The sequence below is a fragment of the Hyperolius riggenbachi genome, chromosome 4, assembly GCF_040937935.1.
Source record: "Hyperolius riggenbachi isolate aHypRig1 chromosome 4, aHypRig1.pri, whole genome shotgun sequence".
In the NCBI taxonomy this organism is placed as follows: domain Eukaryota; kingdom Metazoa; phylum Chordata; class Amphibia; order Anura; family Hyperoliidae; genus Hyperolius; species Hyperolius riggenbachi.
The window spans coordinates 305690740-305703030 of NC_090649.1; the positions used below are offsets into that span (position 1 = coordinate 305690740).

The 12291-nt window shown below is 42.1% G+C and overlaps 1 long non-coding RNA gene across 1 annotated transcript in view; it reads right to left on the reverse strand.

The window, feature by feature from the left end:
- Nucleotides 1-843: 843 nt before the first annotated feature.
- Nucleotides 844-12291, reverse strand: part of LOC137570771 (uncharacterized) — a 133974-nt gene continuing 122526 nt past the window's right edge. The window contains exon 3 of the long non-coding RNA XR_011031175.1: nucleotides 844-1375. This is a non-coding gene — a long non-coding RNA (uncharacterized lncRNA). The remainder of the gene's footprint in view (nucleotides 1376-12291) is intronic.

Consider the following 12291-nt stretch of genomic DNA (forward strand, 5'->3'; position numbering starts at 1 on the left):
ATGTTCGCAAACTTTTTCAGAAGTTCGCGTTCGCGGTTTGCGAACCAAAAATTGGAGTTTTGGGCCATCTCTAGCAGGAATGTGCATGATAAACCCACTAGAAGAGAAAAATATCTAAGACAGATGGGATTTATGAAAAAGATTTTAGTTCAGGAGTGCCTACTGCAATCACACAATTGGTAACTGTTCTTTTATAATAAAAATAATCCTAATATTTGTATATCTCTTTTCTCCTGTTGGCCTCAAAGTGCTCAAGAGCTGCAGCCACTAAGGACGCACTCAAGAAGCCACCCTGCAGTGTTAGGAAGTTTTGCCCAAGGACTTCATACTGATTAGGTACCGATTCCTAGCCAGAATTCCAACCCTTGTCTCCCATGTCAAAGGCGGATCTGTACATTATCCAGCCACTATGGCAGACCACGCTCTTGTACTATATGACACAGGATGCAGGGGCGAAACAATAGCCCCCACAATAGTGGAATGGGCCCAGGGGAGTTGTGGTTCTTGTTACTCCCCTGCATGGATGGAAACAGTTGCCTTTTTAAGGGCAAATGAAAATAAAATAAAAAAAACTTCTCCAGGCCATGTTTCTAGGATCACATATAGTTTCCACTATTCTTCAATGTCCTGTAGTTCAGGAGAAAGTTAGTAAATCAGGCTCATCAATAAACCAACCAAATGTTGGGAAAGGTTTCAACAGTGTCCTGCTATTTCCTGCCCCATACCAGTAAGTTGGTACATGTTTTTTTTTCATTTTTATTTATTTAAATGAACATTGTGTATTCCATGCGCATTAGAAATACAAGCTAACGCAGTTTGAAACAAACTCAAAATTCACTTTAAATAGTAGGGATAAACTGTCACCAGGTAATTTAATTCATAAAATGCATAACATTCTTATCTGTAGCACTTGCATGAGTAAATAAACCTTCTGACATAAAGGGACTACTCAACAATACACATTTTTACTCTCCTTTCATGTAGCCTCTACAGTTGAAAAATGTCCTCGGAAGAAAAGCATAAAGCCCTAATAAGGACTAAAATATTTTTTTTCCTTCGCATTTCCCTTTCACCAATTTCAGAAATACTTTACTGCTGCCAGAAAGGTTATTAATATACACTGGAGCCAGTGCTGCTCTTGCTAGGTAGATGATGAGGCCTGTCTAGGGCTGACTACCATTTACTATCAACAATGATTGTTTCCTGTGCAGGAGTCAGCTGCTTCCACACAATGGCCAGTGTTATAAGACTTCTGGCGCCTCACCAAGGTCAGGGTTACTCCATTGTGTTCTCTGCCTTGTGGAAATTTTCATAGAGATTCTGGACATTTCCCCTTGGATTTGTTTTCACCTTCTATGGCTGCCCCATCTGGCTCCTATAACGACAGGGAAAAGACAACAGCACTCGCTAAGCAATCATAATCTGACAAGCTGAGCTATGGCAAGATATTAGATTGTAATAGTTTTCTGTCACTTTGCTTCCTCCCTTTCTAGCTATAACTCCTAGATGAGGCTCCGCTTCATTTAAGAGGAAGGAAGCAAAGGATAGAAACTTTTGTGATTATGATATATCCACGTAAATGTTCAGCTAGCTGTTAGCTCTAGAGACGTCTGTATAAACTCACATTTTACATACAGTATATATTATATCAGATAAATATGCATCATAACAGAAGTCTGACGTGCCCTAATCTGAGGAGCCTGTGATCCTCCAGTCTCTGGCTTAACCACTTGACCTCCAAGGGTTTTTAAAAATAATGAAAATGTATTTCATTTTTCTATGGGAAGGTGTATAATAGGGTATTTGGATGTAGTTTTACTTTTTGGACACAAGATGGAGATACAGAGTTAGTGTGTTCTAAAAATAGAAACAGAACCAAGTGTTTATTATTTGTTTATATTTGTGTAAACATAGGGCTGTAGATACTCTATCTGCTGGTGGTAAAGTAGTTAAAGAGGAGCTGTCATCCATTCTATCTCAGAAAAAAACAACATACCAGTAAAAAAAATACTTGCTCTACCTATGTAACATATGATTTTAGTGATTTTTCCATAGTAAACAAAGAGAAAATCATTCTTACAATTTTCCATTTTGTCTGTGTCTATCTTGAAGCCAATCCTGACATCATTTCCTTACTTACTCTGTCTGTGTATCATTGCCCGCCCCTCTCCCGGTCTTCTGACACTCCCACCAGGGTCTTTATTAAAAGGTGCATTTAGAAATATTGGCCAATCAGAGAGGATCAAAGGTGTGGGAGAGGAAAACAGGAGGGAAAGGCTTCAGCCAATCAGGCTGCATTAGTTAAGTCTGAGGGGAAAGTAAAGAAGATAAAAAGAAAATCCAGTATGCCCTGCAAATTCCTTTGTGCGGCAGCAGATGTACCAAATAAGAGCAAGGGAAACTGGGGAATGATGTTTTATGGAGAAGAAAAATAAGAGTGATTTTTAACTTTTAGATTGCCTGGTTAGCATCCTTATTACTTGTTTACCAGATAAAAATAAAGAATTGATTTTTGATTTTATGCCCGACAGTTACACTTTAAAGTGAACCTGAACTCAGGATATTTATAGAAAAGTTATTATGCCAGCTCGAGTAATATGTATTACCAATTAAAAACTAAATTTTTATCTTTAGCTCCACCCACTCCACTTTCTTATTGGTCAAGCAAGTCATATTCATTAGTGTACAGTGCCCTATGGTTATTGGTTTCTAATGGAATTACATTTCAGCACTCTTCATTCTAAATCCTAAAAGATCTAGGGCTTGATTCACAAAGCGGTGCTAACCTACTTAGCACGTCTAAAGTCTTTTAGACGCGCTAACCAGGGTGCTAAGTAGGTTAGCACCGGATTTCTCAATCAGATCGCACGCTAACTTTGCGCGCGCAAAGTTTTTACACGCGCAAAGTTTTACGCGCGCTAAGTCCCATAGGCTTTAATGGCCACTTCCCTGCGCTCTGTGCAGTACGCGCGTAAAATTTTACGCGCATAAATTTTTGCGCGCGAAAAGCTTGTTTAGACGTGGTAAGGGGGTTTTCAAAGGCGTGCTAACAGTTAGCACCGCTTTGTGAATCAAGCCCCTAGAGTTCCATTTGTACATGAGGCACCATTTGTAGGTACAGTACATACAGGATAGAGCTGGACCAGAAAGAGACTAATGAAGACAGAGAGAGGAGGACACGGAATAGTAGTTCCATGTTTGATCCCTGGCCTTGAACAGGCATGCAGCCTGTTTAACCTATAAGACTGCACTGTCAATATGCATTCTAAATCCAGGTCAGTGACTTGCTAGATACTGAAGCTGGGGTCAGAAAGAAAACGCTGAAGCTTAAAGGCTGAAAAGATATCTATAATAATAATAATAATAATCCGAACATTTATATAGCGCTTTTCTCCTGTCGGACTCAAAGCGCTCAAGAGCTGCAGCCACTGGGACGCGCTCAGGAGGCCACCCTGCAGTGTTAGGGAGTCTTGCCTTGAACTCCTTACTGAATAGGTACTTGACCTAGCCAGGATTCGAACCCTGGTCTCCCATGTCAAAGGCAGAGCCCTTAACCAGTACTCTATTCAGCCGACACTTAAAACGTTAGTACAATTAACCTGGTGCCCCCAATGTTCTCCTCAATCTCATTATCTGCTACTCACCCACTCTCAATGCATCCAGAATGCATCCAGAATGGGATGGTGAAGTCCAGTGCCACAACACAATGTCACTATCCATCTATTGTGTGTGTGTGTGTGTGGGGGGGGGGGATGGGTGCAGTTGATAAACAAGCAGGGCCGGTTCTAGTGACAATGGGGCCCCAGGGCAAAACTAGTCTGGGGGGCCCCCAACAAACACCCCCCAAACAAAAAGCGGATTTAGGGGCCCTTTGTTGCAGCAAAAATTCCATCCTGGGCCCATGAGAAGGCTGCTGACCCTCCCTCCCATTCTCTCCTAGCTTAACTGTGCTTCCTGGGGCCCCTGCAGAGTCTTTGGCAGTATAGTGTCTCACCTGCCTGCCAGCACAGGTGATACGCTACTCTGCCAAAAACTCTGCAGAGGCCCCCGGGGAGCAAGAGTTAAGATGGGGAGACACCTTGGGGGCCCCTACAGGCTCTGAGGCCCTGGGGAAATTGCCTCCTTTGCCTCTATGGTAGCGCCGGCCCTGTAAACAAGGCCGTAATGGCAGATGGTCTGACCAACTTCCTTATGTCAGTCTTATATTCACTTTAACAAATAGATTTCTTCTGAAAACTGGTGGCCCTTGACTTATGATCCTCCGATTTACAAACATCCCACCAATACAAACTGCCCGAAAAAGGGAATAAGTTAAAAAATGTACAAAAAGTCCTTGTAGTTTTCTAGAAAAATATTTTTAAAAAAGTCACATTTTTTTTCTAAACTCGGTAAAGTGACATTTTGCTGCGGTACACTACACTATATAGCGAGCTCCGAGTTCTGCATACACATTTCCAATATTTTAGAGCAAACCTGTGATCCAGCACTGGAACCCTCTGTAAGTTTGTGTGGATTATGTGAAATCAATCCAATTTCAAAATCATAATTACATTTTAAAATATAAAATTTTGTGTAAGTGAAATGAACACACTATGATCTATGATCATCACTAGGAAAGAAGATGGCACAAAGGGGGACAGAACGAGGCCAAAAAGGGAGATGGGGCAGAGGGTACAGGGTACACAATGAAGGCAAAGGGGCACAGTGGAGGCAGAGATGGCACAGAGATGGACACTGATGGAACAGGAGGACAGACGGAGACGGGGGGGGGTGGGGGAAGGGGTGGGTTAGTTGGGAAGGGGGCAGCGGTGGCACAATGGGGACACTGAAGGCCCAGGGTACAGAGATGGCACAGTGTTCGGACTTAAGAAAGGAATCAGGTTAAGAACGAACCTACAGACCCTACCTTAATTGTTAACTGCAGACTGTGTATAAAAAGCATACGTATTAAAGACAACTATTGTAAGGGAATGAATGGAGGTTGCCATTATTGTACACTTTTCTAAAAAAAAAAAAAAGTAATTTGCTTAGCTGTCATACTGATTCTCTGACTCACAAACTTTCTGACATACTTACCCAAAATAAGCATTGAGATTAGACCTGGGGTGAGGAAACCTCAGAAAAGACAAAGAAAAGTGACCCAACTGGGTGTGAAGGTGTTGTATATTAGTAGAGAGACCCACACTCACATTCAGATAGCCAATATAGGAAAGCCCTCTGTTCTGGTCACACTCTGAAGTACTGTAATGATCTGCTCTGCTGTCTGCACAGGCAGACAGCTGTTTGACCATTTTGTAAATCTGAGTGTGGCAGGTCCCTGGAAAAGAGACCTGTCTCCACTCTGCAAGCTGCAGAGTTGCTGTTCTGGGGAGGAATTTGCATCCACTTGTCATGCAAATTGCTTAGCTGCTTCCTCTGATGGCTTGCAATATAAAAACCATTTCTTCCCAGAATTCCCTGCTGGTCATGATGGTTTGTTCCTGCTAACTCACCTGGAGTATCAGCCTTTGCTATTGTTTGCTAAGATTATCTTAGAGTAATTCCTTCGGACTGCACTAGGCATCCCTTCTAGCATTGTCAGGTTGTATTATCTGTTTTGCCTTGTAACTGTCTATCTGTTGCGATTGTCTTGTCGCCGGCGGCGGTCGACAGGAAATCGTTCTGTCTGTAGGGGTGCAAGCCAGAGCAGCGGTTGCTACTGGTTGCTCCATCTGTTTGTCTGTCTGGATCGCATCCGCTCTAGCGGTAGTGGCGGTGATTCCTTCTGTGCTCTGTCTGGGAGTGTAGGCCAGAGCTGCGGTTGCTGCTCGCTACTCTTTCTGTCTGTCTTGTCTAGTACGAACGCTTGCTATAGGCTCGGTGAGGTAACCGTTTAGCAAGCGTTCGTGTTCTCTATTTCGTGTTTGTGTTACATTGGTTAGTTAGGGTGGCACGCTTATCACTGGGCGCCTAACGCGCGGTGATCGTGTCTTTAACGCGTTTGCTGTTGCGAATGAGTGCGGAGTTCGCGTTTAGCTAGCGTTTGTTATTTTCTTTGACGTTCTGATCATTGTTATTTGCTATGTCTTTCTTGCTACACTTGTGCTTTGTCTAACTCGGTCTTGTGTCACTATTGGCAATCGCCACTCTTGCGATTGCGTTCCCACTTCGTTTCCGCTGTTGTATGTTCACCATCGCTGGGTGGCGACTAGATTGGTGGACAAACATACATTCTGTCTCTGTGCTCTCTCTCTCTAAGGCTGAACACACACCATACAATCTTGGTTGTTCAATCTTACCACTTTCATGTAGTATAAGAGATTATCCAATCAATCATTCAAGGTATTTTCAATCTGTTGGCCCTTATACTACATAGATTTGGTAAATCTGTACAACCAAGATTGTATGGTGTGTGTTGAGCTTAAGGGCTATCTTGCCCTGCATTGCTTCAACTCGTGCAATTCCCATCTGGCATCTGTGGCAGGGCAGAGGTTGTGTTTGTCTGCACTCCACAGCCCCATCTGCCGTTAGGAATTTCCCTCTACAGGTGCATAGCACAATAGCTGGGTTCTGTTTAATGATACGTTTGTGGAGGATTTCCGCAGTGTCAGCGCGCATTTTGTGCGCTGACCACGGAAATAGTTCCACAATCGTTACAAGTACATTCTGTGGGTCTGGGACCATCAAATATCTCAGATGTGCTAATGTCAGCATGTTGTACTAGCGTGCCAAAATAAAAAAGTGGTTTTGTGGCCTACAGGTAATTGCTTAGTTTGGAACTTGGAAGTAAGCAACTTCTGCAGTTTCATACAGTGTTAAAACTTTTTAATTAATTGTGAGATGACTCTGTTCTCAGTCAAGTATTCAAATAAATGAGGTGTTCTAACATAACTGCTTATATACACATGGAGGGAACCCTACAGCTCACCCCAGCTTACTAAATAACGGGAGGTATCAACTATCATCCTCATACAATGAATACAAAGGTGACACCTGATAAAGGAATTAATCCCAGTTTATCTTACAATGATCTCTTCCAAATAAATAACTAATGTCCACATAATCCTTCAATTTCATATAAGTAAATGAGTTTAAGTGGCACCCAAGTTAATACCATCTGAAAAAATTGCTACAACTAAAGGCGCATACACACGCCGGATTCCTGCAAATGACGGGTCGTCAGACCAGCCAGCGGGACGGCCGTTCTGCCAACAGTTTTCCCGTGTGTGCAGTCTGTCGGCAGGCTGATGAAGCTGGATTTGACTGATCCGGTCGGTGGATCTGTCAAAACCAGCCTTATCAGCCTGCTGACAGACTGCACACACGGGGAAACAGTCGCTAGAACGACCGCCCCGTGTGTGGGTCTGATTACCCGTCGTTTGAATAAATCAGGCATGTGTATGCGCCTTAAAAGTCTGCAATGGTCACTACCAATCCCAGGCCTTGTTCACTATGCGGTGTGAGCAATAAACTGTGTTGAACAGAATAACATGCGTAAAGTCTACCAGTACAATGAGTAGAGCAGAATGCAATACATTACATTACATGCAATGCACTACACACATAATTCTGCTTAATGCAATTTACTGCATACACCCCTATAAATCTTAAAGGGAACCTAAACTGAGAAGGATATGGATTTTTCCTTTTAAAATAATACCAGTTGCCTGACTCTCCTGCTGATCCTGTGTCTTTAATACTTTTAGCCACAGTCCCTCAACCAGCATGCAGATCAGGTGCTCTGTCTGAAGTCAGACTGAAATTGGCTGCATGCTAGTTTCAGGTGTGTGATTCAGCCACTACTGCAGCCAAAGAGAACGGCGGGACTAACAAGCAACTGGTATTGTTTAAAAGGACACATCCATATTCCTCTCAGTTAAGGTTCCATGTAATTAAGGAAAGTTAAAGGTCACTTGAAATGAATGCACTTTATGCTAAAGGAATATTAAAAAAAATGCCTGCAGCACAGATTATTAGATGCCCCTAAACTCTTCTATAACCAATGCCGGATTTATACTTTTTATGCCCCTAGGCCAACTATGTTATGGGTCCCCTTTCATGTACAACAGAGCTCCTTGTGCAGCCCCCTCTTCCATGTGTAACATCCATGTACTGTAGCCCCTCTTGCTCATGAACAGCTACTTCGGTCATCAGACTCCCTTTTTTATGTGTTGCTCCCATTTTCAGCCTTTTCTTTCATATGTTACAATGCCTCTTTCATGTTCAGGTGTCCCCTTGTGCTGCAGCCTTTGTGGCCTTTACAAAAATCCGGTCCAGTCTATGACAGATGTACTCCTGTGCATTCCTTATCCTTGTAGGCAGTTGGAACTACACTCCCTTAGGTCACATGGTTATCACAATGACATAGCCCATGTAGCAGCAGAGTTTGGCTGGGAACAAGGTTCTGCCCCCTGTACAAGCCTTTCTATTGATATATAGAGAGGAGGAGAGGCAGGACTGGCACTAAAACACTTACAGTCACCAGATGCAGATAAAGGCTATAGTGGACTAAGTGGGTGCGAGGTTAGAATCCCTCTGCGGATGGCCGGATGCCCGTTTCACGCCAGGTCAGAATCCTCCTGCGGACGTCCGTTTCGCTCTCCATTGCATTGAACAAGCGCCAGCGACGCGAAGCGGACGTCCGCAGGGGGATTCTGACCTGGCGCCCACTTAGCCCGCTATAGCCTTTATCTGCATCTACTGACTGTAAATTTTTAAACGTATTTGCTAATAATATATCCCTAATCGCAGTGCCAGCCCTGCCTCTCCTCTCTACAAAACATTTGCTACTTGCACTCAGCTTGAGCACACCATTTAAAGGGACCAGATTCCTTACAGTCAGAATATCTCCACAGACGATGAGTCCAGTCTCCTGCTGCAGTACCTTGGAGTGCTGGAATCCTGTACTTCTTCCCTTCCCGTACTTTCTATTGATATGCCTCCCAACTGACATCCCTATATAATGATAGCCTAGTATAATAAAGGCTAGCCACCTACCTCCCAAAATAGGGTTTTAACGTAGACTAGCTATACTTTTCCTACTAGGTTTTGCCATATGCTGAGTATTTAAATATGAGCTAATGAAAGTTACATAATACAAGTTGAATTGCCACTAGTAATATATTTCTGACAATCTCTACCTTGTAATCTGCAGCAAATTAACAAGAATAATTGCTTGCTTTAGAAAGATTTATCATTGTTATTCAAATAATTTCTACACGTAATCATCTCATTTTGTAGTGCATTAATTCACCCAGTATTAAAGCTGTATTCCATAAATCATGAAACTCAGCCTGAATTTTTTTTTAAAGCAACGGCTTTTTAAGAAGAATAGTGTTGTCTGAATCACCTGAAGTTTCGTGTGAAGAAAACATGGCAGTCATATAGAACCACACTAGCAAGAGCTTTTGGCATATGGACGCTTGTCATAGACTAGTTCTGCACCTTCATAGACCACAATGCAAATTTGCGGCTATAGAGGTGCGGGGTAATTCTTTTTGGCATGAATACTGGCATGAGGAATGCCAAGCAAATTAATTATGAGTTTGGTTATACTGTAACTGAACTCAGCAGTGGGATGGGCAAAGGAAACAGTAATGAGTTTGGCTACATTGTAGCTATACTCAGATAATGGCTGGACCAGTTAGCCGATAAGGTAGTGGAGAGAGAGGTTAGTATTAGGCGTGGAGAGGAAGGTAAATGTTAGGGCTCGTTTCCACTATTGCGGTGCAGATTCGCCTGGATTCCACCGCTGATGAAATCGCATGCGGATGCGATTCCACATGCGTTTTTTGCCGCGAATTCGCATGCAAATTCGCATAGGTGAGGGTATATGCGATTTTAACCATGTCACTGCCTGTGTGAATTTACATCGTACCTATGCGAATTCGCATGCGAATTCGCGGCAAAAAACGCATGGGGAAAACGCATGCGATTTCCCTATTAAATACATTGCATGCGATTCGCATGCATTCCACTCTCAGGCGAAATCGTTGGCTCTTTTGTGCGTTTTTTCACCGCTGAAAAAAACGCACATCACCAACGCAACAGTGGAAACAGGCCCATCCACTTGCATACCATGTGCGAATCCGCATGCATTGGACGCTTGGAAGAGGATGAAGGTCATTGTTAGGATTGGAGAGAGAGTTTAGTGTTAGGACTGGAGATAGTAGTTTGTGTAGATATTATCTGTTATTGTGATTATTGTTAATATCCTGTGCCAAATTTGAGAGCATCTATTCCGTCATACGCCTACACTAGTTACAATTCCTTCTGAGTTCTCTGCCAAGAAATGTTTTTTCATCTTATCTTTACCATATTTTTTTTCAGAATCTAGCTTGTAAAAAATAATAGCAAACTAAAGTTAATTTCGGGCAACTTGTTTGTACTAACTGGAGGTTGAAGACCGAACAAGAAGGGTCTGTCTGTTACTGGGGGGGGGGTTCTTTATACAATCTGTCATGAGTGTCATAACTGGGGATCATGTCTGTCATCGGTGGGTGGGCAGTCTGTAGCTGGAGGTCTGTTCTGGGGGAAGTGTTCTATTGGAGGTTTATGATGAGGGGTCTGTCGTGGGCAGCTGTAACTGAAGGAAGAAGGTGATATTTGTGCGTGGGGGGGTGCCTGCATCAATTAGTTATTATGCTGCCTAGTTATAATCTGGGGGATATTCTGCATTCTGCTGCCTGGCTACAATTTTTGTAAGGTCATTTTTTGGATAGCCGAATTGTTATTTAGGGGGTGCATATGTACACTGACCTTTTGCCATACTTCATTCCTTACAAGGTAGGCCTGTGGTTTTGGGGGAACATCTGCTCCCCTCCTTCTGTCCTTCTGATACAGGCTCTCTAATCCCAAGCACAATAGCAAATCTACATCAGAATGGCTAAAGTTGTTGCAATGGCTTAATGTCCAGGCCTCAACCCAATTAAAATGCTAAGGCAGGATCTTAGAGAGTCATGTATAAACAAATGCTAACCTCAATGAACTGTCTGAAGCAATGTTAGTCAGTTAGTTACTTAGTTAGTTAGTTATTTGGGTTGAAAAAAGACATACGTCCATCGAGTTCAACCAGAAAACAAAGTACAACACCAGCCTGCTCCCTCACCAGCCTGCTCCCTCACCCTGTTGATCCAGAGGAAGGGGAAAAACCCTTACAAGGCATGGTCCAATTAGCCCCAAAAGGGAAAAAATATGGTAAAGACAAGTGGACCAAAGTTCCTCCATTTATAAAAAGTTATTAAAAGCTATTAAATCATGGGAAAGGGTAGGAGGCCCCTGTAGACATATATCTGTACATCTTATGGTTTGGCTAAGTCTAACAAATAAAGTAAGATACTGATATTCCTACATCATAGGAGTGAGACTCACACGTAAGGTAGTGGTAAAAGCTTCTCAAATTTTATTAGGGCACAATTTAGTATTGAAATATATATATATAGTATAGTTCTTTCTGCTGCTATGCTGTCTACATTGCAATGCCAATTTAATTTTTTCTATCAACATTTCCATTTACAAGGTGTAATATACAAATGAATGTACCAGTGAAATGTATATAAAGGTGTATACAAATTCCAGTCAATTTAAAGTCTATTCAATGTAACCTAGAAGAATTCAAACAAAGTGAGAATTCTATGGCTACACGTTTTACAAGCTGTTTTATAAGAAAACTAAATCATTTTCAACCATGAAAAAGACTCCCATTATATAATAAGCATGATTACAGATAATTATACCTCCTCAGTGGCAATGGATTACATAAAATTGCTGGGTCTCTGTTTATAATCCAAGCCTTTCCTGCAAGATCAGACCATAATGGATAGTGTTTTGTGTCTGTGTTTGCTCATGTAAATCATATATTTGAAGGTTACATGAGCCTGCTTCCAGTTGTAACATGTCATCAAGGTTCTCTAAGTAGCTGCAAACTTTAGCTCTGGCTATGCAGTAGCAAGTATCATTCTGTGCAAAGCAATAAATTGGGCTGAAATATACATTTACTGCACATACTTTTGCTCACTTGCTCTGAATCAGTTGATATTATTTCTTGAATTTGGGGGTGGTGAGTAATTTCAACTTCTGTGGTTTGTTAAAGCAGGCCTATCATTTGAACTATACGTTTGTATAAATGTAGAAGATACTTTAATAACAATATTATAACAAACAACAGCCATGGAGGTTCCAGTACTGGACTTTGCTGTTAAAGCATAAACTTGGACCCCATAGCAGGAAGTTACCTGTAAACAGCTCTAGAAAATAAAATACAAGACCACTGCTAAAATAATAAGTTCCTCAGGTTTATAGGTGCAAATACTG